This window comes from Canis aureus, unplaced genomic scaffold (assembly GCF_053574225.1).
Source record: "Canis aureus isolate CA01 unplaced genomic scaffold, VMU_Caureus_v.1.0 ptg000210l_RagTag, whole genome shotgun sequence".
Classification (NCBI taxonomy): Eukaryota; Metazoa; Chordata; class Mammalia; order Carnivora; family Canidae; genus Canis; species Canis aureus.
Window position 1 is genome coordinate 94,461 of NW_027554482.1, and position 24,327 is coordinate 118,787.

General features: G+C 77.1%; 13 non-coding genes across 13 annotated transcripts; all 13 read right to left on the bottom strand.

The window, feature by feature from the left end:
• Nucleotides 1-1,627: 1,627 nt before the first annotated feature.
• Nucleotides 1,628-1,746, bottom strand: LOC144309789 (5S ribosomal RNA). Its single transcript, XR_013375681.1, has one exon. It is a non-coding gene; the product is annotated as a 5S ribosomal RNA (ribosomal RNA).
• A 1,694-nt stretch (nucleotides 1,747-3,440) lies between these two features.
• LOC144309840 (5S ribosomal RNA) lies at nucleotides 3,441-3,559 on the bottom strand. The gene has a single exon (XR_013375731.1). It is a non-coding gene; the product is annotated as a 5S ribosomal RNA (ribosomal RNA).
• A 1,691-nt stretch (nucleotides 3,560-5,250) lies between these two features.
• On the bottom strand, nucleotides 5,251-5,369 carry LOC144309842 (5S ribosomal RNA). The gene has a single exon (XR_013375733.1). It is a non-coding gene; the product is annotated as a 5S ribosomal RNA (ribosomal RNA).
• A 1,707-nt stretch (nucleotides 5,370-7,076) lies between these two features.
• On the bottom strand, nucleotides 7,077-7,195 carry LOC144309843 (5S ribosomal RNA). The gene has a single exon (XR_013375734.1). It is a non-coding gene; the product is annotated as a 5S ribosomal RNA (ribosomal RNA).
• A 1,695-nt stretch (nucleotides 7,196-8,890) lies between these two features.
• Nucleotides 8,891-9,009, bottom strand: LOC144309844 (5S ribosomal RNA). The gene has a single exon (XR_013375736.1). It is a non-coding gene; the product is annotated as a 5S ribosomal RNA (ribosomal RNA).
• Nucleotides 9,010-10,716: 1,707 nt separating this feature from the next.
• Nucleotides 10,717-10,835, bottom strand: LOC144309845 (5S ribosomal RNA). Its single transcript, XR_013375737.1, has one exon. It is a non-coding gene; the product is annotated as a 5S ribosomal RNA (ribosomal RNA).
• Nucleotides 10,836-12,545: 1,710 nt separating this feature from the next.
• Nucleotides 12,546-12,664, bottom strand: LOC144309846 (5S ribosomal RNA). Its single transcript, XR_013375738.1, has one exon. It is a non-coding gene; the product is annotated as a 5S ribosomal RNA (ribosomal RNA).
• Nucleotides 12,665-14,374: 1,710 nt separating this feature from the next.
• On the bottom strand, nucleotides 14,375-14,493 carry LOC144309740 (5S ribosomal RNA). Its single transcript, XR_013375634.1, has one exon. It is a non-coding gene; the product is annotated as a 5S ribosomal RNA (ribosomal RNA).
• Nucleotides 14,494-16,196: 1,703 nt separating this feature from the next.
• On the bottom strand, nucleotides 16,197-16,315 carry LOC144309741 (5S ribosomal RNA). The gene has a single exon (XR_013375635.1). It is a non-coding gene; the product is annotated as a 5S ribosomal RNA (ribosomal RNA).
• A 1,694-nt stretch (nucleotides 16,316-18,009) lies between these two features.
• LOC144309742 (5S ribosomal RNA) lies at nucleotides 18,010-18,128 on the bottom strand. The gene has a single exon (XR_013375636.1). It is a non-coding gene; the product is annotated as a 5S ribosomal RNA (ribosomal RNA).
• A 2,111-nt stretch (nucleotides 18,129-20,239) lies between these two features.
• Nucleotides 20,240-20,358, bottom strand: LOC144309743 (5S ribosomal RNA). Its single transcript, XR_013375637.1, has one exon. It is a non-coding gene; the product is annotated as a 5S ribosomal RNA (ribosomal RNA).
• A 1,691-nt stretch (nucleotides 20,359-22,049) lies between these two features.
• Nucleotides 22,050-22,168, bottom strand: LOC144309744 (5S ribosomal RNA). Its single transcript, XR_013375638.1, has one exon. It is a non-coding gene; the product is annotated as a 5S ribosomal RNA (ribosomal RNA).
• Nucleotides 22,169-23,875: 1,707 nt separating this feature from the next.
• Nucleotides 23,876-23,994, bottom strand: LOC144309746 (5S ribosomal RNA). The gene has a single exon (XR_013375640.1). It is a non-coding gene; the product is annotated as a 5S ribosomal RNA (ribosomal RNA).
• Nucleotides 23,995-24,327: the final 333 nt, after the last annotated feature.

Below are 24,327 nucleotides of genomic sequence, written 5' to 3' on the forward strand. Positions count from 1 at the left end.
AGCCCGCCTGGCTCAAAGCCAAGCCGGGGCCGCCCGCGCCGCCGGACCCCATCGTCGCACAGGCAGGGACACAGACACAGGTGCCCACGACACACACACACACAGACAGACGGAAGGACACAGGCACTCGGAGCTGGGCCACACGGCCTGTGGGGGCGAGGCAGCCACCCCGCCGGAGGGGCGCAGGCCCTGGAGCTGCGTCAGGAGCCCTGGCAGCCGCAGGCCCTGCAGCCACGCGGTCAGGGATGCCGTTCCGCTCCCATTCCTGCCCATCAGCCGAACCGCCGCGGGGCCGTGTGCCTGCGTGCGTGCGCGGCGCCCTGGCCCAGGCGCGGAGCGAGTGTCTGTGGTGTGTCTTGCTGTGTCCCGAGCGGCTCTTTGGGCCTGGGTGCCGGCCGCCCCCGCGTCGCTGTGGTCTTGGCTGTCGCGGGGTCACGGAGCGCGGAGCCCGGCGCCAACGGGGGGCCTGAGGCCCCCGGCGGTCGGGCCGTCTGGTTGGTGTCCTGGGCACGCGGAGCGTGGACCCCGGGGCTGAGGGCCGAAGGGACGGTGGTCCGCGGGGGACGGAGGGCATGTCCTTCGGAGAGAAGGTGCAGGCGGGCCCGGGCCGAAGGTGGGGGGGGTGTTGCGGGTGGCTGGGTGGCTTGGTCGCTGGGGGCGGTGCTAGGGGCTGGGGGCGGGCCTGGGGGCGGGGCCTGGGGCGGGGCGAGGCGGGCCCGCAGGCAGGCCCGGCCCCCGGCCCCCGGCTCCCAAGCACCCCCCCCCTCGGCCCCACCGAGGGCCTCGCAGGCCTGCGAGGACGGGATCCAGCCCCCACCCGTCTCCCCCCAGCGACCGCACCGCCCCCCCGCGCCCCCGCCCCGAGGTTCCGGCTGTCGCCCCGTCCCCTCCCTGGGCCCCTTCGGGCCCCCTCGGCCCCCTCGGCCCCCCGGGGCTGAGGGCCGAAGGGACGGTGGTCCGCGGGGGACGGAGGGCATGTCCTTCGGAGAGAAGGTGCAGGCGGGCCCGGGCCGAAGGTGGGGGGGTGTTGCGGGTGGCTGGGTGGCTTGGTCGCTGGGGGCGGTGCCAGGGAATTGCTAGGGGCTGGGGGCGGGCCTGGGGGCGGGGCCTGGGGCGGGGCGAGGAGGGCCCGCAGGCAGGCCCGGCCCCCGGCCCCCGGCTCCCAAGCACCCCCCCCCTCGGCCCCACCGAGGGCCTCGCAGGCCTGCGAGGACGGGATCCAGCCCCCACCCGTCTCCCCCCAGCGACCGCACCGCCCCCCCGCGCCCCCGCCCCGAGGTTCCGGCTGTCGCCCCGTCCCCTCCCTGGGCCCCTTCGGGCCCCCTCGGCCCCCTCGGCCCCCTGGGACGCGCGGCCGGCTAGGATGCGGGTGGGCGTCGTTGAAGGGCTGCGAGGTTGAAGGGCTGGGAGGAAGAGGAGGTGTGTGGTGTATGTAGTGGCGTCCTGCCCGTGCAGCGGGCGCCCTCGGTGCCCCGCGGCGCCCTGCGGTGGTCCCGGCGGGGCGGGGGCCATGGCAGGGGTCGTCCGGAGGGCGCCGCCGCCGCCGCCGCCGCCGCCGCCGCCGCCGCCGCGTTGGGCGAGGGGGGTGTTGGCGGCAAAGGGACGGACAGGAAGGCCGAAGAAAAAAAGCCTACAGCACCCGGTATTCCCAGGCGGTCTCCCATCCAAGTACTAACCAGGCCCGAACCTGCTTAGCTTCCGAGATCAGACGAGATCGGGCGCGTTCAGGGTGGTATGGCCGTAGACGTCCGCGCCTGCCGCTGGGCGCCCCAAGAGCCTGCTCTGCGCCTCTCCAGGCCGGGCGCCCGCCGCTCCTCAGCCCTCCTCCGCCCGCCCTGTGCGGCCCGCCTGAACGCCTGCCTGCCTGCCTGCCTGCCTGCCTGCATGCTCGCCTGCCGGCCCGACTGATGGACTGACCGCCTCCCGCGCCGCGCCCGGGGTGGCGGAGGGCGCCTGCCCGGGCCGGGGGGTGGGGGCCAAGACGCGTCCCGCACCCCGGAGCCGAGTCTGTCGCGGGAGCCCGGGCGCGCTCCCGTCCCCGGCCTGTCGGGCTCGTCGCCGCCGCTCGGCTCCCCGGATGGCACGCCGCCCCACATCGGGCCGCTCGCTGGGGGCCGGGGGCCGGGGGCCGGGGGCCGGGGGCTGGGGCCTGGGGGCTGCGGGGGGGTGTCGGGGTGTGCCGCGGGCCGGGGCCGGCGCCGGCGGGCCCCTGGCCTCTCCTGTTCTTCAGCCCGCCTGGCTCAAAGCCAAGCCGGGGCCGCCCGCGCCGCCGGACCCCATCGTCGCACAGGCAGGGACACAGACACAGGTGCCCACGACACACACACACACAGACAGACGGAAGGACACAGGCACTCGGAGCTGGGCCACACGGCCTGTGGGGGCGAGGCAGCCACCCCGCCGGAGGGGCGCAGGCCCTGGAGCTGCGTCAGGAGCCCTGGCAGCCGCAGGCCCTGCAGCCACGCGGTCAGGGATGCCGTTCCGCTCCCATTCCTGCCCATCAGCCGAACCGCCGCGGGGCCGTGTGCCTGCGTGCGTGCGCGGCGCCCTGGCCCAGGCGCGGAGCGAGTGTCTGTGGTGTGTCTTGCTGTGTCCCGAGCGGCTCTTTTGGGCCTGGGTGCCGGCCGCCCCCGCGTCGCTGTGGTCTTGGCTGTCGCGGGGTCACGGAGCGCGGAGCCCGGCGCCAACGGGGGGCCTGAGGCCCCCGGCGGTCGGGCCGTCTGGTTGGTGTCCTGGGCACGCGGAGCGTGGCCCCCGGGGCTGAGGGCCGAAGGGACGGTGGTCCGCGGGGGACGGAGGGCATGTCCTTCGGAGAGAAGGTGCAGGCGGGCCCGGGCCGAAGGTGGGGGGGGTGTTGCGGGTGGCTGGGTGGCTTGGTCGCTGGGGGCGGTGCTAGGGGCTGGGGGCGGGCCTGGGGGCGGGGCCTGGGGCGGGGCGAGGAGGGCCCGCAGGCAGGCCCGGCCCCCGGCCCCCGGCTCCCAAGCACCCCCCCCCTCGGCCCCACCGAGGGCCTCGCAGGCCTGCGAGGACGGGATCCAGCCCCCACCCGTCTCCCCCCAGCGACCGCACCGCCCCCCCGCGCCCCCGCCCCGAGGTTCCGGCTGTCGCCCCGTCCCCTCCCTGGGCCCCTTCGGGCCCCCTCGGCCCCCTCGGCCCCCTGGGACGCGCGGCCGGCTAGGATGCGGGTGGGCGTCGTTGAAGGGCTGCGAGGTTGAAGGGCTGGGAGGAAGAGGAGGTGTGTGGTGTATGTAGTGGCGTCCTGCCCGTGCAGCGGGCGCCCTCGGTGCCCCGCGGCGCCCTGCGGTGGTCCCGGCGGGGCGGGGGCCATGGCAGGGGTCGTCCGGAGGGCGCCGCCGCCGCCGCCGCCGCCGCCGCCGCCGCCGCGTTGGGCGAGGGGGGTGTTGGCGGCAAAGGGACGGACAGGAAGGCCGAAGAAAAAAAGCCTACAGCACCCGGTATTCCCAGGCGGTCTCCCATCCAAGTACTAACCAGGCCCGACCCTGCTTAGCTTCCGAGATCAGACGAGATCGGGCGCGTTCAGGGTGGTATGGCCGTAGACGTCCGCGCCTGCCGCTGGGCGCCCCAAGAGCCTGCTCTGCGCCTCTCCAGGCCGGGCGCCCGCCGCTCCTCAGCCCTCCTCCGCCCGCCCTGTGCGGCCCGCCTGAACGCCTGCCTGCCTGCCTGCCTGCCTGCCTGCATGCTCGCCTGCCGGCCCGACTGATGGACTGACCGCCTCCCGCGCCGCGCCCGGGGTGGCGGAGGGCGCCTGCCCGGGCCGGGGGGTGGGGGCCAAGACGCGTCCCGCACCCCGGAGCCGAGTCTGTCGCGGGAGCCCGGGCGCGCTCCCGTCCCCGGCCTGTCGGGCTCGTCGCCGCCGCTCGGCTCCCCGGATGGCACGCCGCCCCACATCGGGCCGCTCGCTGGGGGCCGGGGGCCGGGGGCCGGGGGCTGGGGCCTGGGGGCTGCGGGGGGGTGTCGGGGTGTGCCGCGGGCCGGGGCCGGCGCCGGCGGGCCCCTGGCCTCTCCTGTTCTTCAGCCCGCCTGGCTCAAAGCCAAGCCGGGGCCGCCCGCGCCGCCGGACCCCATCGTCGCACAGGCAGGGACACAGACACAGGTGCCCACGACACACACACACACAGACAGACGGAAGGACACAGGCACTCGGAGCTGGGCCACACGGCCTGTGGGGGCGAGGCAGCCACCCCGCCGGAGGGGCGCAGGCCCTGGAGCTGCGTCAGGAGCCCTGGCAGCCGCAGGCCCTGCAGCCACGGGGTCAGGGATGCCGTTCCGCTCCCATTCATGCCCATCAGCCGAACCGCCGCGGGGCCGTGTGCCTGCGTGCGTGCGCGGCGCCCTGGCCCAGGCGCGGAGCGAGTGTCTGTGGTGTGTCTTGCTGTGTCCCGAGCGGCTCTTTGGGCCTGGGTGCCGGCCGCCCCCGCGTCGCTGTGGTCTTGGCTGTCGCGGGGTCACGGAGCGCGGAGCCCGGCGCCAACGGGGGGCCTGAGGCCCCCGGCGGTCGGGCCGTCTGGTTGGTGTCCTGGGCACGCGGAGCGTGGCCCCCGGGGCTGAGGGCCGAAGGGACGGTGGTCCGCGGGGGACGGAGGGCATGTCCTTCGGAGAGAAGGTGCAGGCGGGCCCGGGCCGAAGGTGGGGGGGGTGTTGCGGGTGGCTGGGTGGCTTGGTCGCTGGGGGCGGTGCTAGGGGCTGGGGGCGGGCCTGGGGGCGGGGCCTGGGGCGGGGCGAGGAGGGCCCGCAGGCAGGCCCGGCCCCCGGCCCCCGGCTCCCAAGCACCCCCCCCTCGGCCCCACCGAGGGCCTCGCAGGCCTGCGAGGACGGGATCCAGCCCCCACCCGTCTCCCCCCAGCGACCGCACCGCCCCCCCGCGCCCCCGCCCCGAGGTTCCGGCTGTCGCCCCGTCCCCTCCCTGGGCCCCTTCGGGCCCCCTCGGCCCCCTCGGCCCCCTGGGACGCGCGGCCGGCTAGGATGCGGGTGGGCGTCGTTGAAGGGCTGCGAGGTTGAAGGGCTGGGAGGAAGAGGAGGTGTGTGGTGTATGTAGTGGCGTCCTGCCCGTGCAGCGGGCGCCCTCGGTGCCCCGCGGCGCCCTGCGGTGGTCCCGGCGGGGCGGGGGCCATGGCAGGGGTCGTCCGGAGGGCGCCGCCGCCGCCGCCGCCGCCGCCGCCGCCGCCGCCGCCGCGTTGGGCGAGGGGGGTGTTGGCGGCAAAGGGACGGACAGGAAGGCCGAAGAAAAAAAGCCTACAGCACCCGGTATTCCCAGGCGGTCTCCCATCCAAGTACTAACCAGGCCCGACCCTGCTTAGCTTCCGAGATCAGACGAGATCGGGCGCGTTCAGGGTGGTATGGCCGTAGACGTCCGCGCCTGCCGCTGGGCGCCCCAAGAGCCTGCTCTGCGCCTCTCCAGGCCGGGCGCCCGCCGCTCCTCAGCCCTCCTCCGCCCGCCCTGTGCGGCCCGCCTGAACGCCTGCCTGCCTGCCTGCCTGCCTGCCTGCCTGCATGCTCGCCTGCCGGCCCGACTGATGGACTGACCGCCTCCCGCGCCGCGCCCGGGGTGGCGGAGGGCGCCTGCCCGGGCCGGGGGGTGGGGGCCAAGACGCGTCCCGCACCCCGGAGCCGAGTCTGTCGCGGGAGCCCGGGCGCGCTCCCGTCCCCGGCCTGTCGGGCTCGTCGCCGCCGCTCGGCTCCCCGGATGGCACGCCGCCCCACATCGGGCCGCTCGCTGGGGGCCGGGGGCCGGGGGCCGGGGGCCGGGGGCTGGGGCCTGGGGGCTGCGGGGGGGTGTCGGGGTGTGCCGCGGGCCGGGGCCGGCGCCGGCGGGCCCCTGGCCTCTCCTGTTCTTCAGCCCGCCTGGCTCAAAGCCAAGCCGGGGCCGCCCGCGCCGCCGGACCCCATCGTCGCACAGGCAGGGACACAGACACAGGTGCCCACGACACACACACACACAGACAGACGGAAGGACACAGGCACTCGGAGCTGGGCCACACGGCCTGTGGGGGCGAGGCAGCCACCCCGCCGGAGGGGCGCAGGCCCTGGAGCTGCGTCAGGAGCCCTGGCAGCCGCAGGCCCTGCAGCCACGGGGTCAGGGATGCCGTTCCGCTCCCATTCCTGCCCATCAGCCGAACCGCCGCGGGGCCGTGTGCCTGCGTGCGTGCGCGGCGCCCTCGCCCAGGCGCGGAGCGAGTGTCTGTGGTGTGTCTTGCTGTGTCCCGAGCGGCTCTTTTGGGCCTGGGTGCCGGCCGCCCCCGCGTCGCTGTGGTCTTGGCTGTCGCGGGGTCACGGAGCGCGGAGCCCGGCGCCAACGGGGGGCCTGAGGCCCCCGGCGGTCGGGCCGTCTGGTTGGTGTCCTGGGCACGCGGAGCGTGGCCCCCGGGGCTGAGGGCCGAAGGGACGGTGGTCCGCGGGGGACGGAGGGCATGTCCTTCGGAGAGAAGGTGCAGGCGGGCCCGGGCCGAAGGTGGGGGGGGTGTTGCGGGTGGCTGGGTGGCTTGGTCGCTGGGGGCGGTGCTAGGGGCTGGGGGCGGGCCTGGGGGCGGGGCCTGGGGCGGGGCGAGGAGGGCCCGCAGGCAGGCCCGGCCCCCGGCCCCCGGCTCCCAAGCACCCCCCCCCTCGGCCCCACCGAGGGCCTCGCAGGCCTGCGAGGACGGGATCCAGCCCCCACCCGTCTCCCCCCAGCGACCGCACCGCCCCCCCGCGCCCCCGCCCCGAGGTTCCGGCTGTCGCCCCGTCCCCTCCCTGGGCCCCTTCGGGCCCCCTCGGCCCCCTCGGCCCCCTGGGACGCGCGGCCGGCTAGGATGCGGGTGGGCGTCGTTGAAGGGCTGCGAGGTTGAAGGGCTGGGAGGAAGAGGAGGTGTGTGGTGTATGTAGTGGCGTCCTGCCCGTGCAGCGGGCGCCCTCGGTGCCCCGCGGCGCCCTGCGGTGGTCCCGGCGGGGCGGGGGCCATGGCAGGGGTCGTCCGGAGGGCGCCGCCGCCGCCGCCGCCGCCGCCGCCGCCGCCGCCGCCGCCGCGTTGGGCGAGGGGGGTGTTGGCGGCAAAGGGACGGACAGGAAGGCCGAAGAAAAAAAGCCTACAGCACCCGGTATTCCCAGGCGGTCTCCCATCCAAGTACTAACCAGGCCCGACCCTGCTTAGCTTCCGAGATCAGACGAGATCGGGCGCGTTCAGGGTGGTATGGCCGTAGACGTCCGCGCCTGCCGCTGGGCGCCCCAAGAGCCTGCTCTGCGCCTCTCCAGGCCGGGCGCCCGCCGCTCCTCAGCCCTCCTCCGCCCGCCCTGTGCGGCCCGCCTGAACGCCTGCCTGCCTGCCTGCCTGCCTGCCTGCCTGCATGCTCGCCTGCCGGCCCGACTGATGGACTGACCGCCTCCCGCGCCGCGCCCGGGGTGGCGGAGGGCGCCTGCCCGGGCCGGGGGGTGGGGGCCAAGACGCGTCCCGCACCCCGGAGCCGAGTCTGTCGCGGGAGCCCGGGCGCGCTCCCGTCCCCGGCCTGTCGGGCTCGTCGCCGCCGCTCGGCTCCCCGGATGGCACGCCGCCCCACATCGGGCCGCTCGCTGGGGGCCGGGGGCCGGGGGCCGGGGGCTGGGGCCTGGGGGCTGCGGGGGGGTGTCGGGGTGTGCCGCGGGCCGGGGCCGGCGCCGGCGGGCCCCTGGCCTCTCCTGTTCTTCAGCCCGCCTGGCTCAAAGCCAAGCCGGGGCCGCCCGCGCCGCCGGACCCCATCGTCGCACAGGCAGGGACACAGACACAGGTGCCCACGACACACACACACACAGACAGACGGAAGGACACAGGCACTCGGAGCTGGGCCACACGGCCTGTGGGGGCGAGGCAGCCACCCCGCCGGAGGGGCGCAGGCCCTGGAGCTGCGTCAGGAGCCCTGGCAGCCGCAGGCCCTGCAGCCACGGGGTCAGGGATGCCGTTCCGCTCCCATTCATGCCCATCAGCCGAACCGCCGCGGGGCCGTGTGCCTGCGTGCGTGCGCGGCGCCCTGGCCCAGGCGCGGAGCGAGTGTCTGTGGTGTGTCTTGCTGTGTCCCGAGCGGCTCTTTGGGCCTGGGTGCCGGCCGCCCCCGCGTCGCTGTGGTCTTGGCTGTCGCGGGGTCACGGAGCGCGGAGCCCGGCGCCAACGGGGGGCCTGAGGCCCCCGGCGGTCGGGCCGTCTGGTTGGTGTCCTGGGCACGCGGAGCGTGGACCCCGGGGCTGAGGGCCGAAGGGACGGTGGTCCGCGGGGGACGGAGGGCATGTCCTTCGGAGAGAAGGTGCAGGCGGGCCCGGGCCGAAGGTGGGGGGGGTGTTGCGGGTGGCTGGGTGGCTTGGTCGCTGGGGGCGGTGCTAGGGGCTGGGGGCGGGCCTGGGGGCGGGGCCTGGGGCGGGGCGAGGAGGGCCCGCAGGCAGGCCCGGCCCCCGGCCCCCGGCTCCCAAGCACCCCCCCCTCGGCCCCACCGAGGGCCTCGCAGGCCTGCGAGGACGGGATCCAGCCCCCACCCGTCTCCCCCCAGCGACCGCACCGCCCCCCCGCGCCCCCGCCCCGAGGTTCCGGCTGTCGCCCCGTCCCCTCCCTGGGCCCCTTCGGGCCCCCTCGGCCCCCTCGGCCCCCTGGGACGCGCGGCCGGCTAGGATGCGGGTGGGCGTCGTTGAAGGGCTGCGAGGTTGAAGGGCTGGGAGGAAGAGGAGGTGTGTGGTGTATGTAGTGGCGTCCTGCCCGTGCAGCGGGCGCCCTCGGTGCCCCGCGGCGCCCTGCGGTGGTCCCGGCGGGGCGGGGGCCATGGCAGGGGTCGTCCGGAGGGCGCCGCCGCCGCCGCCGCCGCCGCCGCCGCCGCCGCCGCCGCGTTGGGCGAGGGGGGTGTTGGCGGCAAAGGGACGGACAGGAAGGCCGAAGAAAAAAAGCCTACAGCACCCGGTATTCCCAGGCGGTCTCCCATCCAAGTACTAACCAGGCCCGACCCTGCTTAGCTTCCGAGATCAGACGAGATCGGGCGCGTTCAGGGTGGTATGGCCGTAGACGTCCGCGCCTGCCGCTGGGCGCCCCAAGAGCCTGCTCTGCGCCTCTCCAGGCCGGGCGCCCGCCGCTCCTCAGCCCTCCTCCGCCCGCCCTGTGCGGCCCGCCTGAACGCCTGCCTGCCTGCCTGCCTGCCTGCCTGCCTGCATGCTCGCCTGCCGGCCCGACTGATGGACTGACCGCCTCCCGCGCCGCGCCCGGGGTGGCGGAGGGCGCCTGCCCGGGCCGGGGGGTGGGGGCCAAGACGCGTCCCGCACCCCGGAGCCGAGTCTGTCGCGGGAGCCCGGGCGCGCTCCCGTCCCCGGCCTGTCGGGCTCGTCGCCGCCGCTCGGCTCCCCGGATGGCACGCCGCCCCACATCGGGCCGCTCGCTGGGGGCCGGGGGCCGGGGGCCGGGGGCCGGGGGCTGGGGCCTGGGGGCTGCGGGGGGGTGTCGGGGTGTGCCGCGGGCCGGGGCCGGCGCCGGCGGGCCCCTGGCCTCTCCTGTTCTTCAGCCCGCCTGGCTCAAAGCCAAGCCGGGGCCGCCCGCGCCGCCGGACCCCATCGTCGCACAGGCAGGGACACAGACACAGGTGCCCACGACACACACACACACAGACAGACGGAAGGACACAGGCACTCGGAGCTGGGCCACACGGCCTGTGGGGGCGAGGCAGCCACCCCGCCGGAGGGGCGCAGGCCCTGGAGCTGCGTCAGGAGCCCTGGCAGCCGCAGGCCCTGCAGCCACGGGGTCAGGGATGCCGTTCCGCTCCCATTCCTGCCCATCAGCCGAACCGCCGCGGGGCCGTGTGCCTGCGTGCGTGCGCGGCGCCCTGGCCCAGGCGCGGAGCGAGTGTCTGTGGTGTGTCTTGCTGTGTCCCGAGCGGCTCTTTTGGGCCTGGGTGCCGGCCGCCCCCGCGTCGCTGTGGTCTTGGCTGTCGCGGGGTCACGGAGCGCGGAGCCCGGCGCCAACGGGGGGCCTGAGGCCCCCGGCGGTCGGGCCGTCTGGTTGGTGTCCTGGGCACGCGGAGCGTGGCCCCCGGGGCTGAGGGCCGAAGGGACGGTGGTCCGCGGGGGACGGAGGGCATGTCCTTCGGAGAGAAGGTGCAGGCGGGCCCGGGCCGAAGGTGGGGGGGGTGTTGCGGGTGGCTGGGTGGCTTGGTCGCTGGGGGCGGTGCTAGGGGCTGGGGGCGGGCCTGGGGGCGGGGCCTGGGGCGGGGCGAGGAGGGCCCGCAGGCAGGCCCGGCCCCCGGCCCCCGGCTCCCAAGCACCCCCCCCCTCGGCCCCACCGAGGGCCTCGCAGGCCTGCGAGGACGGGATCCAGCCCCCACCCGTCTCCCCCCAGCGACCGCACCGCCCCCCCGCGCCCCCGCCCCGAGGTTCCGGCTGTCGCCCCGTCCCCTCCCTGGGCCCCTTCGGGCCCCCTCGGCCCCCTCGGCCCCCTGGGACGCGCGGCCGGCTAGGATGCGGGTGGGCGTCGTTGAAGGGCTGCGAGGTTGAAGGGCTGGGAGGAAGAGGAGGTGTGTGGTGTATGTAGTGGCGTCCTGCCCGTGCAGCGGGCGCCCTCGGTGCCCCGCGGCGCCCTGCGGTGGTCCCGGCGGGGCGGGGGCCATGGCAGGGGTCGTCCGGAGGGCGCCGCCGCCGCCGCCGCCGCCGCCGCCGCCGCCGCCGCCGCCGCGTTGGGCGAGGGGGGTGTTGGCGGCAAAGGGACGGACAGGAAGGCCGAAGAAAAAAAGCCTACAGCACCCGGTATTCCCAGGCGGTCTCCCATCCAAGTACTAACCAGGCCCGACCCTGCTTAGCTTCCGAGATCAGACGAGATCGGGCGCGTTCAGGGTGGTATGGCCGTAGACGTCCGCGCCTGCCGCTGGGCGCCCCAAGAGCCTGCTCTGCGCCTCTCCAGGCCGGGCGCCCGCCGCTCCTCAGCCCTCCTCCGCCCGCCCTGTGCGGCCCGCCTGAACGCCTGCCTGCCTGCCTGCCTGCCTGCCTGCCTGCATGCTCGCCTGCCGGCCCGACTGATGGACTGACCGCCTCCCGCGCCGCGCCCGGGGTGGCGGAGGGCGCCTGCCCGGGCCGGGGGGTGGGGGCCAAGACGCGTCCCGCACCCCGGAGCCGAGTCTGTCGCGGGAGCCCGGGCGCGCTCCCGTCCCCGGCCTGTCGGGCTCGTCGCCGCCGCTCGGCTCCCCGGATGGCACGCCGCCCCACATCGGGCCGCTCGCTGGGGGCCGGGGGCCGGGGGCCGGGGGCCGGGGGCTGGGGCCTGGGGGCTGCGGGGGGGTGTCGGGGTGTGCCGCGGGCCGGGGCCGGCGCCGGCGGGCCCCTGGCCTCTCCTGTTCTTCAGCCCGCCTGGCTCAAAGCCAAGCCGGGGCCGCCCGCGCCGCCGGACCCCATCGTCGCACAGGCAGGGACACAGACACAGGTGCCCACGACACACACACACACAGACAGACGGAAGGACACAGGCACTCGGAGCTGGGCCACACGGCCTGTGGGGGCGAGGCAGCCACCCCGCCGGAGGGGCGCAGGCCCTGGAGCTGCGTCAGGAGCCCTGGCAGCCGCAGGCCCTGCAGCCACGCGGTCAGGGATGCCGTTCCGCTCCCATTCCTGCCCATCAGCCGAACCGCCGCGGGGCCGTGTGCCTGCGTGCGTGCGCGGCGCCCTGGCCCAGGCGCGGAGCGAGTGTCTGTGGTGTGTCTTGCTGTGTCCCGAGCGGCTCTTTTGGGCCTGGGTGCCGGCCGCCCCCGCGTCGCTGTGGTCTTGGCTGTCGCGGGGTCACGGAGCGCGGAGCCCGGCGCCAACGGGGGGCCTGAGGCCCCCGGCGGTCGGGCCGTCTGGTTGGTGTCCTGGGCACGCGGAGCGTGGCCCCCGGGGCTGAGGGCCGAAGGGACGGTGGTCCGCGGGGGACGGAGGGCATGTCCTTCGGAGAGAAGGTGCAGGCGGGCCCGGGCCGAAGGTGGGGGGGGTGTTGCGGGTGGCTGGGTGGCTTGGTCGCTGGGGGCGGTGCTAGGGGCTGGGGGCGGGCCTGGGGGCGGGGCCTGGGGCGGGGCGAGGAGGGCCCGCAGGCAGGCCCGGCCCCCGGCCCCCGGCTCCCAAGCACCCCCCCCCTCGGCCCCACCGAGGGCCTCGCAGGCCTGCGAGGACGGGATCCAGCCCCCACCCGTCTCCCCCCAGCGACCGCACCGCCCCCCCGCGCCCCCGCCCCGAGGTTCCGGCTGTCGCCCCGTCCCCTCCCTGGGCCCCTTCGGGCCCCCTCGGCCCCCTCGGCCCCCTGGGACGCGCGGCCGGCTAGGATGCGGGTGGGCGTCGTTGAAGGGCTGCGAGGTTGAAGGGCTGGGAGGAAGAGGAGGTGTGTGGTGTATGTAGTGGCGTCCTGCCCGTGCAGCGGGCGCCCTCGGTGCCCCGCGGCGCCCTGCGGTGGTCCCGGCGGGGCGGGGGCCATGGCAGGGGTCGTCCGGAGGGCGCCGCCGCCGCCGCCGCCGCCGCCGCCGCCGCCGCCGCCGCCGCCGCGTTGGGCGAGGGGGGTGTTGGCGGCAAAGGGACGGACAGGAAGGCCGAAGAAAAAAAGCCTACAGCACCCGGTATTCCCAGGCGGTCTCCCATCCAAGTACTAACCAGGCCCGACCCTGCTTAGCTTCCGAGATCAGACGAGATCGGGCGCGTTCAGGGTGGTATGGCCGTAGACGTCCGCGCCTGCCGCTGGGCGCCCCAAGAGCCTGCTCTGCGCCTCTCCAGGCCGGGCGCCCGCCGCTCCTCAGCCCTCCTCCGCCCGCCCTGTGCGGCCCGCCTGAACGCCTGCCTGCCTGCCTGCCTGCCTGCCTGCCTGCATGCTCGCCTGCCGGCCCGACTGATGGACTGACCGCCTCCCGCGCCGCGCCCGGGGTGGCGGAGGGCGCCTGCCCGGGCCGGGGGGTGGGGGCCAAGACGCGTCCCGCACCCCGGAGCCGAGTCTGTCGCGGGAGCCCGGGCGCGCTCCCGTCCCCGGCCTGTCGGGCTCGTCGCCGCCGCTCGGCTCCCCGGATGGCACGCCGCCCCACATCGGGCCGCTCGCTGGGGGCCGGGGGCCGGGGGCCGGGGGCCGGGGGCTGGGGCCTGGGGGCTGCGGGGGGGTGTCGGGGTGTGCCGCGGGCCGGGGCCGGCGCCGGCGGGCCCCTGGCCTCTCCTGTTCTTCAGCCCGCCTGGCTCAAAGCCAAGCCGGGGCCGCCCGCGCCGCCGGACCCCATCGTCGCACAGGCAGGGACACAGACACAGGTGCCCACGACACACACACACACAGACAGACGGAAGGACACAGGCACTCGGAGCTGGGCCACACGGCCTGTGGGGGCGAGGCAGCCACCCCGCCGGAGGGGCGCAGGCCCTGGAGCTGCGTCAGGAGCCCTGGCAGCCGCAGGCCCTGCAGCCACGCGGTCAGGGATGCCGTTCCGCTCCCATTCCTGCCCATCAGCCGAACCGCCGCGGGGCCGTGTGCCTGCGTGCGTGCGCGGCGCCCTGGCCCAGGCGCGGAGCGAGTGTCTGTGGTGTGTCTTGCTGTGTCCCGAGCGGCTCTTTTGGGCCTGGGTGCCGGCCGCCCCCGCGTCGCTGTGGTCTTGGCTGTCGCGGGGTCACGGAGCGCGGAGCCCGGCGCCAACGGGGGGCCTGAGGCCCCCGGCGGTCGGGCCGTCTGGTTGGTGTCCTGGGCACGCGGAGCGTGGCCCCCGGGGCTGAGGGCCGAAGGGACGGTGGTCCGCGGGGGACGGAGGGCATGTCCTTCGGAGAGAAGGTGCAGGCGGGCCCGGGCCGAAGGTGGGGGGGGTGTTGCGGGTGGCTGGGTGGCTTGGTCGCTGGGGGCGGTGCTAGGGGCTGGGGGCGGGCCTGGGGGCGGGGCCTGGGGCGGGGCGAGGAGGGCCCGCAGGCAGGCCCGGCCCCCGGCCCCCGGCTCCCAAGCACCCCCCCCCTCGGCCCCACCGAGGGCCTCGCAGGCCTGCGAGGACGGGATCCAGCCCCCACCCGTCTCCCCCCAGCGACCGCACCGCCCCCCCGCGCCCCCGCCCCGAGGTTCCGGCTGTCGCCCCGTCCCCTCCCTGGGCCCCTTCGGGCCCCCTCGGCCCCCTCGGCCCCCTGGGACGCGCGGCCGGCTAGGATGCGGGTGGGCGTCGTTGAAGGGCTGCGAGGTTGAAGGGCTGGGAGGAAGAGGAGGTGTGTGGTGTATGTAGTGGCGTCCTGCCCGTGCAGCGGGCGCCCTCGGTGCCCCGCGGCGCCCTGCGGTGGTCCCGGCGGGGCGGGGGCCATGGCAGGGGTCGTCCGGAGGGCGCCGCCGCCGCCGCCGCCGCCGCCGCCGCCGCCGCCGCCGCCGCCGCGTTGGGCGAGGGGGGTGTTGGCGGCAAAGGGACGGACAGGAAGGCCGAAGAAAAAAAGCCTACAGCACCCGGTATTCCCAGGCGGTCTCCCATCCAAGTACTAACCAGGCCCGACCCTGCTTAGCTTCCGAGATCAGACGAGATCGGGCGCGTTCAGGGTGGTATGGCCGTAGACGTCCGCGCCTGCCGCTGGGCGCCCCAAGAGCCTGCTCTGCGCCTCTCCAGGCCGGGCGCCCGCCGCTCCTCAGCCCTCCTCCGCCCGCCCTGTGCGGCCCGCCTGAACGCCTGCCTGCCTGCCTGCCTGCCTGCCTGCCTGCATGCTCGCCTGCCGGCCCGACTGATGGACTGACCGCCTCCCGCGCCGCGCCCGGGGTGGCGGAGGGCGCCTGCCCGGGCCGGGGGGTGGGGGCCAAGACGCGTCCCGCACCCCGGAGCCGAGTCTGTCGCGGGAGCCCGGGCGCGCTCCCGTCCCCGGCCTGTCGGGCTCGTCGCCGCCGCTCGGCTCCCCGGATGGCACGCCGCCCCACATCGGGCCGCTCGCTGGGGGCCGGGGGCCGGGGGCCGGGGGCCGGGGGCTGGGGCCTGGGGGCTGCGGGGGGGTGTCGGGGTGTGCCGCGGGCCGGGGCCGGCGCCGGCGGGCCCCTGGCCTCTCCTGTTCTTCAGCCCGCCTGGCTCAAAGCCAAGCCGGGGCCGCCCGCGCCGCCGGACCCCATCGTCGCACAGGCAGGGACACAGACACAGGTGCCCACGACACACACACACACAGACAGACGGAAGGACACAGGCACTCGGAGCTGGGCCACACGGCCTGTGGGGGCGAGGCAGCCACCCCGCCGGAGGGGCGCAGGCCCTGGAGCTGCGTCAGGAGCCCTGGCAGCCGCAGGCCCTGCAGCCACGCGGTCAGGGATGCCGTTCCGCTCCCATTCCTGCCCATCAGCCGAACCGCCGCGGGGCCGTGTGCCTGCGTGCGTGCGCGGCGCCCTCGCCCAGGCGCGGAGCGAGTGTCTGTGGTGTGTCTTGCTGTGTCCCGAGCGGCTCTTTTGGGCCTGGGTGCCGGCCGCCCCCGCGTCGCTGTGGTCTTGGCTGTCGCGGGGTCACGGAGCGCGGAGCCCGGCGCCAACGGGGGGCCTGAGGCCCCCGGCGGTCGGGCCGTCTGGTTGGTGTCCTGGGCACGCGGAGCGTGGCCCCCGGGGCTGAGGGCCGAAGGGACGGTGGTCCGCGGGGGACGGAGGGCATGTCCTTCGGAGAGAAGGTGCAGGCGGGCCCGGGCCGAAGGTGGGGGGGGTGTTGCGGGTGGCTGGGTGGCTTGGTCGCTGGGGGCGGTGCTAGGGGCTGGGGGCGGGCCTGGGGGCGGGGCCTGGGGCGGGGCGAGGAGGGCCCGCAGGCAGGCCCGGCCCCCGGCCCCCGGCTCCCAAGCACCCCCCCCTCGGCCCCACCGAGGGCCTCGCAGGCCTGCGAGGACGGGATCCAGCCCCCACCCGTCTCCCCCCAGCGACCGCACCGCCCCCCCGCGCCCCCGCCCCGAGGTTCCGGCTGTCGCCCCGTCCCCTCCCTGGGCCCCTTCGGGCCCCCTCGGCCCCCTCGGCCCCCTGGGACGCGCGGCCGGCTAGGATGCGGGTGGGCGTCGTTGAAGGGCTGCGAGGTTGAAGGGCTGGGAGGAAGAGGAGGTGTGTGGTGTATGTAGTGGCGTCCTGCCCGTGCAGCGGGCGCCCTCGGTGCCCCGCGGCGCCCTGCGGTGGTCCCGGCGGGGCGGGGGCCATGGCAGGGGTCGTCCGGAGGGCGCCGCCGCCGCCGCCGCCGCCGCCGCCGCCGCCGCCGCCGCGTTGGGCGAGGGGGGTGTTGGCGGCAAAGGGACGGACAGGAAGGCCGAAGAAAAAAAGCCTACAGCACCCGGTATTCCCAGGCGGTCTCCCATCCAAGTACTAACCAGGCCCGACCCTGCTTAGCTTCCGAGATCAGACGAGATCGGGCGCGTTCAGGGTGGTATGGCCGTAGACGTCCGCGCCTGCCGCTGGGCGCCCCAAGAGCCTGCTCTGCGCCTCTCCAGGCCGGGCGCCCGCCGCTCCTCAGCCCTCCTCCGCCCGCCCTGTGCGGCCCGCCTGAACGCCTGCCTGCCTGCCTGCCTGCCTGCCTGCCTGCATGCTCGCCTGCCGGCCCGACTGATGGACTGACCGCCTCCCGCGCCGCGCCCGGGGTGGCGGAGGGCGCCTGCCCGGGCCGGGGGGTGGGGGCCAAGACGCGTCCCGCACCCCGGAGCCGAGTCTGTCGCGGGAGCCCGGGCGCGCTCCCGTCCCCGGCCTGTCGGGCTCGTCGCCGCCGCTCGGCTCCCCGGATGGCACGCCGCCCCACATCGGGCCGCTCGCTGGGGGCCGGGGGCCGGGGGCCGGGGGCCGGGGGCTGGGGCCTGGGGGCTGCGGGGGGGTGTCGGGGTGTGCCGCGGGCCGGGGCCGGCGCCGGCGGGCCCCTGGCCTCTCCTGTTCTTCAGCCCGCCTGGCTCAAAGCCAAGCCGGGGCCGCCCGCGCCGCCGGACCCCATCGTCGCACAGGCAGGGACACAGACACAGGTGCCCACGACACACACACACACAGACAGACGGAAGGACACAGGCACTCGGAGCTGGGCCACACGGCCTGTGGGGGCGAGGCAGCCACCCCGCCGGAGGGGCGCAGGCCCTGGAGCTGCGTCAGGAGCCCTGGCAGCCGCAGGCCCTGCAGCCACGGGGTCAGGGATGCCGTTCCGCTCCCATTCCTGCCCATCAGCCGAACCGCCGCGGGGCCGTGTGCCTGCGTGCGTGCGCGGCGCCCTGGCCCAGGCGCGGAGCGAGTGTCTGTGGTGTGTCTTGCTGTGTCCCGAGCGGCTCTTTTGGGCCTGGGTGCCGGCCGCCCCCGCGTCGCTGTGGTCTTGGCTGTCGCGGGGTCACGGAGCGCGGAGCCCGGCGCCAACGGGGGGCCTGAGGCCCCCGGCGGTCGGGCCGTCTGGTTGGTGTCCTGGGCACGCGGAGCGTGGACCCCGGGGCTGAGGGCCGAAGGGACGGTGGTCCGCGGGGGACGGAGGGCATGTCCTTCGGAGAGAAGGTGCAGGCGGGCCCGGGCCGAAGGTGGGGGGGGTGTTGCGGGTGGCTGGGTGGCTTGGTCGCTGGGGGCGGTGCTAGGGGCTGGGGGCGGGCCTGGGGGCGGGGCCTGGGGCGGGGCGAGGAGGGCCCGCAGGCAGGCCCGGCCCCCGGCCCCCGGCTCCCAAGCACCCCCCCCTCGGCCCCACCGAGGGCCTCGCAGGCCTGCGAGGACGGGATCCAGCCCCCACCCGTCTCCCCCCAGCGACCGCACCGCCCCCCCGCGCCCCCGCCCCGAGGTTCCGGCTGTCGCCCCGTCCCCTCCCTGGGCCCCTTCGGGCCCCCTCGGCCCCCTCGGCCCCCTGGGACGCGCGGCCGGCTAGGATGCGGGTGGGCGTCGTTGAAGGGCTGCGAGGTTGAAGGGCTGGGAGGAAGAGGAGGTGTGTGGTGTATGTAGTGGCGTCCTGCCCGTGCAGCGGGCGCCCTCGGTGCCCCGCGGCGCCCTGCGGTGGTCCCGGCGGGGCGGGGGCCATGGCAGGGGTCGTCCGGAGGGCGCCGCCGCCGCCGCCGCCGCCGCCGCCGCCGCGTTGGGCGAGGGGGGTGTTGGCGGCAAAGGGACGGACAGGAAGGCCGAAGAAAAAAAGCCTACAGCACCCGGTATTCCCAGGCGGTCTCCCATCCAAGTACTAACCAGGCCCGACCCTGCTTAGCTTCCGAGATCAGACGAGATCGGGCGCGTTCAGGGTGGTATGGCCGTAGACGTCCGCGCCTGCCGCTGGGCGCCCCAAGAGCCTGCTCTGCGCCTCTCCAGGCCGGGCGCCCGCCGCTCCTCAGCCCTCCTCCGCCCGCCCTGTGCGGCCCGCCTGAACGCCTGCCTGCCTGCCTGCCTGCCTGCCTGCCTGCATGTTCGCCTGCCGGCCCGACTGATGGACTGACCGCCTCCCGCGCCGCGCCCGGGGTGGCGGAGGGCGCCTGCCCGGGCCGGGGGGTGGGGGCCAAGACGCGTCCCGCACCCCGGAGCCGAGTCTGTCGCGGGAGCCCGGGCGCGCTCCCGTCCCCGGCCTGTCGGGCTCGTCGCCGCCGCTCGGCTCCCCGGATGGCACGCCGCCCCACATCGGGCCGCTCGCTGGGGGCCGGGGGCCGGGGGCCGGGGGCCGGGGGCTGGGGCCTGGGGGCTGCGGGGGGGTGTCGGGGTGTGCCGCGGGCCGGGGCCGGCGCCGGCGGGCCCCTGGCCTCTCCTGTTCTTCAGCCCGCCTGGCTCAAAGCCAAGCCGGGGCCGCCCGCGCCGCCGGACCCCATCGTCGCACAGGCAGGGACACAGACACAGGTGCCCACGACACACACACACACAGACAGACGGAAGGACACAGGCACTCGGAGCTGGGCCACACGGCCTGTGGGGGCGAGGCAGCCACCCCGCCGGAGGGGCGCAGGCCCTGGAGCTGCGTCAGGAGCCCTGGCAGCCGCAGGCCCTGCAGCCACGCGGTCAGGGATGCCGTTCCGCTCCCATTCCTGCCCATCAGCCGAACCGCCGCGGGGCCGTGTGCCTGCGTGCGTGCGCGGCGCCCTCGCCCAGGCGCGGAGCGAGTGTCTGTGGTGTGTCTTGCTGTGTCCCGAGCGGCTCTTTTGGGCCTGGGTGCCGGCCGTCCCCGCGTCGCTGTGGTCTTGGCTGTCGCGGGGTCACGGAGCGCGGAGCCCGGCGCCAACGGGGGGCCTGAGGCCCCCGGCGGTCGGGCCGTCTGGTTGGTGTCCTGGGCACGCGGAGCGTGGCCCCCGGGGCTGAGGGCCGAAGGGACGGTGGTCCGCGGGGGACGGAGGGCATGTCCTTCGGAGAGAAGGTGCAGGCGGGCCCGGGCCGAAGGTGGGGGGGGTGTTGCGGGTGGCTGGGTGGCTTGGTCGCTGGGGGCGGTGCTAGGGGCTGGGGGCGGGCCTGGGGGCGGGGCCTGGGGCGGGGCGAGGAGGGCCCGCAGGCAGGCCCGGCCCCCGGCCCCCGGCTCCCAAGCACCCCCCCCCTCGGCCCCACCGAGGGCCTCGCAGGCCTGCGAGGACGGGATCCAGCCCCCACCCGTCTCCCCCCAGCGACCGCACCGCCCCCCCGCGCCCCCGCCCCGAGGTTCCGGCTGTCGCCCCGTCCCCTCCCTGGGCCCCTTCGGGCCCCCTCGGCCCCCTCGGCCCCCCGGGGCTGAGGGCCGAAGGGACGGTGGTCCGCGGGGGACGGAGGGCATGTCCTTCGGAGAGAAGGTGCAGGCGGGCCCGGGCCGAAGGTGGGGGGGTGTTGCGGGTGGCTGGGTGGCTTGGTCGCTGGGGGCGGTGCCAGGGAATTGCTAGGGGCTGGGGGCGGGCCTGGGGGCGGGGCCTGGGGCGGGGCGAGGAGGGCCCGCAGGCAGGCCCGGCCCCCGGCCCCCGGCTCCCAAGCACCCCCCCCCTCGGCCCCACCGAGGGCCTCGCAGGCCTGCGAGGACGGGATCCAGCCCCCACCCGTCTCCCCCCAGCGACCGCACCGCCCCCCCGCGCCCCCGCCCCGAGGTTCCGGCTGTCGCCCCGTCCCCTCCCTGGGCCCCTTCGGGCCCCCTCGGCCCCCTCGGCCCCCTGGGACGCGCGGCCGGCTAGGATGCGGGTGGGCGTCGTTGAAGGGCTGCGAGGTTGAAGGGCTGGGAGGAAGAGGAGGTGTGTGGTGTATGTAGTGGCGTCCTGCCCGTGCAGCGGGCGCCCTCGGTGCCCCGCGGCGCCCTGCGGTGGTCCCGGCGGGGCGGGGGCCATGGCAGGGGTCGTCCGGAGGGCGCCGCCGCCGCCGCCGCCGCCGCCGCCGCCGCCGCGTTGGGCGAGGGGGGTGTTGGCGGCAAAGGGACGGACAGGAAGGCCGAAGAAAAAAAGCCTACAGCACCCGGTATTCCCAGGCGGTCTCCCATCCAAGTACTAACCAGGCCCGACCCTGCTTAGCTTCCGAGATCAGACGAGATCGGGCGCGTTCAGGGTGGTATGGCCGTAGACGTCCGCGCCTGCCGCTGGGCGCCCCAAGAGCCTGCTCTGCGCCTCTCCAGGCCGGGCGCCCGCCGCTCCTCAGCCCTCCTCCGCCCGCCCTGTGCGGCCCGCCTGAACGCCTGCCTGCCTGCCTGCCTGCCTGCCTGCATGCTCGCCTGCCGGCCCGACTGATGGACTGACCGCCTCCCGCGCCGCGCCCGGGGTGGCGGAGGGCGCCTGCCCGGGCCGGGGGGTGGGGGCCAAGACGCGTCCCGCACCCCGGAGCCGAGTCTGTCGCGGGAGCCCGGGCGCGCTCCCGTCCCCGGCCTGTCGGGCTCGTCGCCGCCGCTCGGCTCCCCGGATGGCACGCCGCCCCACATCGGGCCGCTCGCTGGGGGCCGGGGGCCGGGGGCCGGGGGCTGGGGCCTGGGGGCTGCGGGGGGGTGTCGGGGTGTGCCGCGGGCCGGGGCCGGCGCCGGCGGGCCCCTGGCCTCTCCTGTTCTTCAGCCCGCCTGGCTCAAAGCCAAGCCGGGGCCGCCCGCGCCGCCGGACCCCATCGTCGCACAGGCAGGGACACAGACACAGGTGCCCACGACACACACACACACAGACAGACGGAAGGACACAGGCACTCGGAGCTGGGCCACACGGCCTGTGGGGGCGAGGCAGCCACCCCGCCGGAGGGGCGCAGGCCCTGGAGCTGCGTCAGGAGCCCTGGCAGCCGCAGGCCCTGCAGCCACGGGGTCAGGGATGCCGTTCCGCTCCCATTCATGCCCATCAGCCGAACCGCCGCGGGGCCGTGTGCCTGCGTGCGTGCGCGGCGCCCTGGCCCAGGCGCGGAGCGAGTGTCTGTGGTGTGTCTTGCTGTGTCCCGAGCGGCTCTTTGGGCCTGGGTGCCGGCCGCCCCCGCGTCGCTGTGGTCTTGGCTGTCGCGGGGTCACGGAGCGCGGAGCCCGGCGCCAACGGGGGGCCTGAGGCCCCCGGCGGTCGGGCCGTCTGGTTGGTGTCCTGGGCACGCGGAGCGTGGACCCCGGGGCTGAGGGCCGAAGGGACGGTGGTCCGCGGGGGACGGAGGGCATGTCCTTCGGAGAGAAGGTGCAGGCGGGCCCGGGCCGAAGGTGGGGGGGGTGTTGCGGGTGGCTGGGTGGCTTGGTCGCTGGGGGCGGTGCTAGGGGCTGGGGGCGGGCCTGGGGGCGGGGCCTGGGGCGGGGCGAGGAGGGCCCGCAGGCAGGCCCGGCCCCCGGCCCCCGGCTCCCAAGCACCCCCCCCTCGGCCCCACCGAGGGCCTCGCAGGCCTGCGAGGACGGGATCCAGCCCCCACCCGTCTCCCCCCAGCGACCGCACCGCCCCCCCGCGCCCCCGCCCCGAGGTTCCGGCTGTCGCCCCGTCCCCTCCCTGGGCCCCTTCGGGCCCCCTCGGCCCCCTCGGCCCCCTGGGACGCGCGGCCGGCTAGGATGCGGGTGGGCGTCGTTGAAGGGCTGCGAGGTTGAAGGGCTGGGAGGAAGAGGAGGTGTGTGGTGTATGTAGTGGCGTCCTGCCCGTGCAGCGGGCGCCCTCGGTGCCCCGCGGCGCCCTGCGGTGGTCCCGGCGGGGCGGGGGCCATGGCAGGGGTCGTCCGGAGGGCGCCGCCGCCGCCGCCGCCGCCGCCGCCGCCGCCGCCGCCGCGTTGGGCGAGGGGGGTGTTGGCGGCAAAGGGACGGACAGGAAGGCCGAAGAAAAAAAGCCTACAGCACCCGGTATTCCCAGGCGGTCTCCCATCCAAGTACTAACCAGGCCCGACCCTGCTTAGCTTCCGAGATCAGACGAGATCGGGCGCGTTCAGGGTGGTATGGCCGTAGACGTCCGCGCCTGCCGCTGGGCGCCCCAAGAGCCTGCTCTGCGCCTCTCCAGGCCGGGCGCCCGCCGCTCCTCAGCCCTCCTCCGCCCGCCCTGTGCGGCCCGCCTGAACGCCTGCCTGCCTGCCTGCCTGCCTGCCTGCCTGCATGCTCGCCTGCCGGCCCGACTGATGGACTGACCGCCTCCCGCGCCGCGCCCGGGGTGGCGGAGGGCGCCTGCCCGGGCCGGGGGGTGGGGGCCAAGACGCGTCCCGCACCCCGGAGCCGAGTCTGTCGCGGGAGCCCGGGCGCGCTCCCGTCCCCGGCCTGTCGGGCTCGTCGCCGCCGCTCGGCTCCCCGGATGGCACGCCGCCCCACATCGGGCCGCTCGCTGGGGGCCGGGGGCCGGGGGCCGGGGGCCGGGGGCTGGGGCCTGGGGGCTGCGGGGGGGTGTCGGGGTGTGCCGCGGGCCGGGGCCGGCGCCGGCGGGCCCCTGGCCTCTCCTGTTCTTCAGCCCGCCTGGCTCAAAGCCAAGCCGGGGCCGCCCGCGCCGCCGGACCCCATCGTCGCACAGGCAGGGACACAGACACAGGTGCCCACGACACACACACACACAGACAGACGGAAGGACACAGGCACTCGGAGCTGGGCCACACGGCCTGTGGGGGCGAGGCAGCCACCCCGCCGGAGGGGCGCAGGCCCTGGAGCTGCGTCAGGAGCCCTGGCAGCCGCAGGCCCTGCAGCCACGGGGTCAGGGATGCCGTTCCGCTCCCATTCCTGCCCATCAGCCGAACCGCCGCGGGGCCGTGTGCCTGCGTGCGTGCGCGGCGCCCTGGCCCAGGCGCGGAGCGAGTGTCTGTGGTGTGTCTTGCTGTGTCCCGAGCGGCTCTTTTGGGCCTGGGTGCCGGCCGCCCCCGCGTCGCTGTGGTCTTGGCTGTCGCGGGGTCACGGAGCGCGGAGCCCGGCGCCAACGGGGGGCCTGAGGCCCCCGGCGGTCGGGCCGTCTGGTTGGTGTCCTGGGCACGCGGAGCGTGGCCCCCGGGGCTGAGGGCCGAAGGGACGGTGGTCCGCGGGGGACGGAGGGCATGTCCTTCGGAGAGAAGGTGCAGGCGGGCCCGGGCCGAAGGTGGGGGGGGTGTTGCGGGTGGCTGGGTGGCTTGGTCGCTGGGGGCGGTGCTAGGGGCTGGGGGCGGGCCTGGGGGCGGGGCCTGGGGCGGGGCGAGGAGGGCCCGCAGGCAGGCCCGGCCCCCGGCCCCCGGCTCCCAAGCACCCCCCCCCTCGGCCCCACCGAGGGCCTCGCAGGCCTGCGAGGACGGGATCCAGCCCCCACCCGTCTCCCCCCAGCGACCGCACCGCCCCCCCGCGCCCCCGCCCCGAGGTTCCGGCTGTCGCCCCGTCCCCTCCCTGGGCCCCTTCGGGCCCCCTCGGCCCCCTCGGCCCCCTGGGACGCGCGGCCGGCTAGGATGCGGGTGGGCGTCGTTGAAGGGCTGCGAGGTTGAAGGGCTGGGAGGAAGAGGAGGTGTGTGGTGTATGTAGTGGCGTCCTGCCCGTGCAGCGGGCGCCCTCGGTGCCCCGCGGCGCCCTGCGGTGGTCCCGGCGGGGCGGGGGCCATGGCAGGGGTCGTCCGGAGGGCGCCGCCGCCGCCGCCGCCGCCGCCGCCGCCGCCGCCGCCGCCGCGTTGGGCGAGGGGGGTGTTGGCGGCAAAGGGACGGACAGGAAGGCCGAAGAAAAAAAGCCTACAGCACCCGGTATTCCCAGGCGGTCTCCCATCCAAGTACTAACCAGGCCCGACCCTGCTTAGCTTCCGAGATCAGACGAGATCGGGCGCGTTCAGGGTGGTATGGCCGTAGACGTCCGCGCCTGCCGCTGGGCGCCCCAAGAGCCTGCTCTGCGCCTCTCCAGGCCGGGCGCCCGCCGCTCCTCAGCCCTCCTCCGCCCGCCCTGTGCGGCCCGCCTGAACGCCTGCCTGCCTGCCTGCCTGCCTGCCTGCCTGCATGCTCGCCTGCCGGCCCGACTGATGGACTGACCGCCTCCCGCGCCGCGCCCGGGGTGGCGGAGGGCGCCTGCCCGGGCCGGGGGGTGGGGGCCAAGACGCGTCCCGCACCCCGGAGCCGAGTCTGTCGCGGGAGCCCGGGCGCGCTCCCGTCCCCGGCCTGTCGGGCTCGTCGCCGCCGCTCGGCTCCCC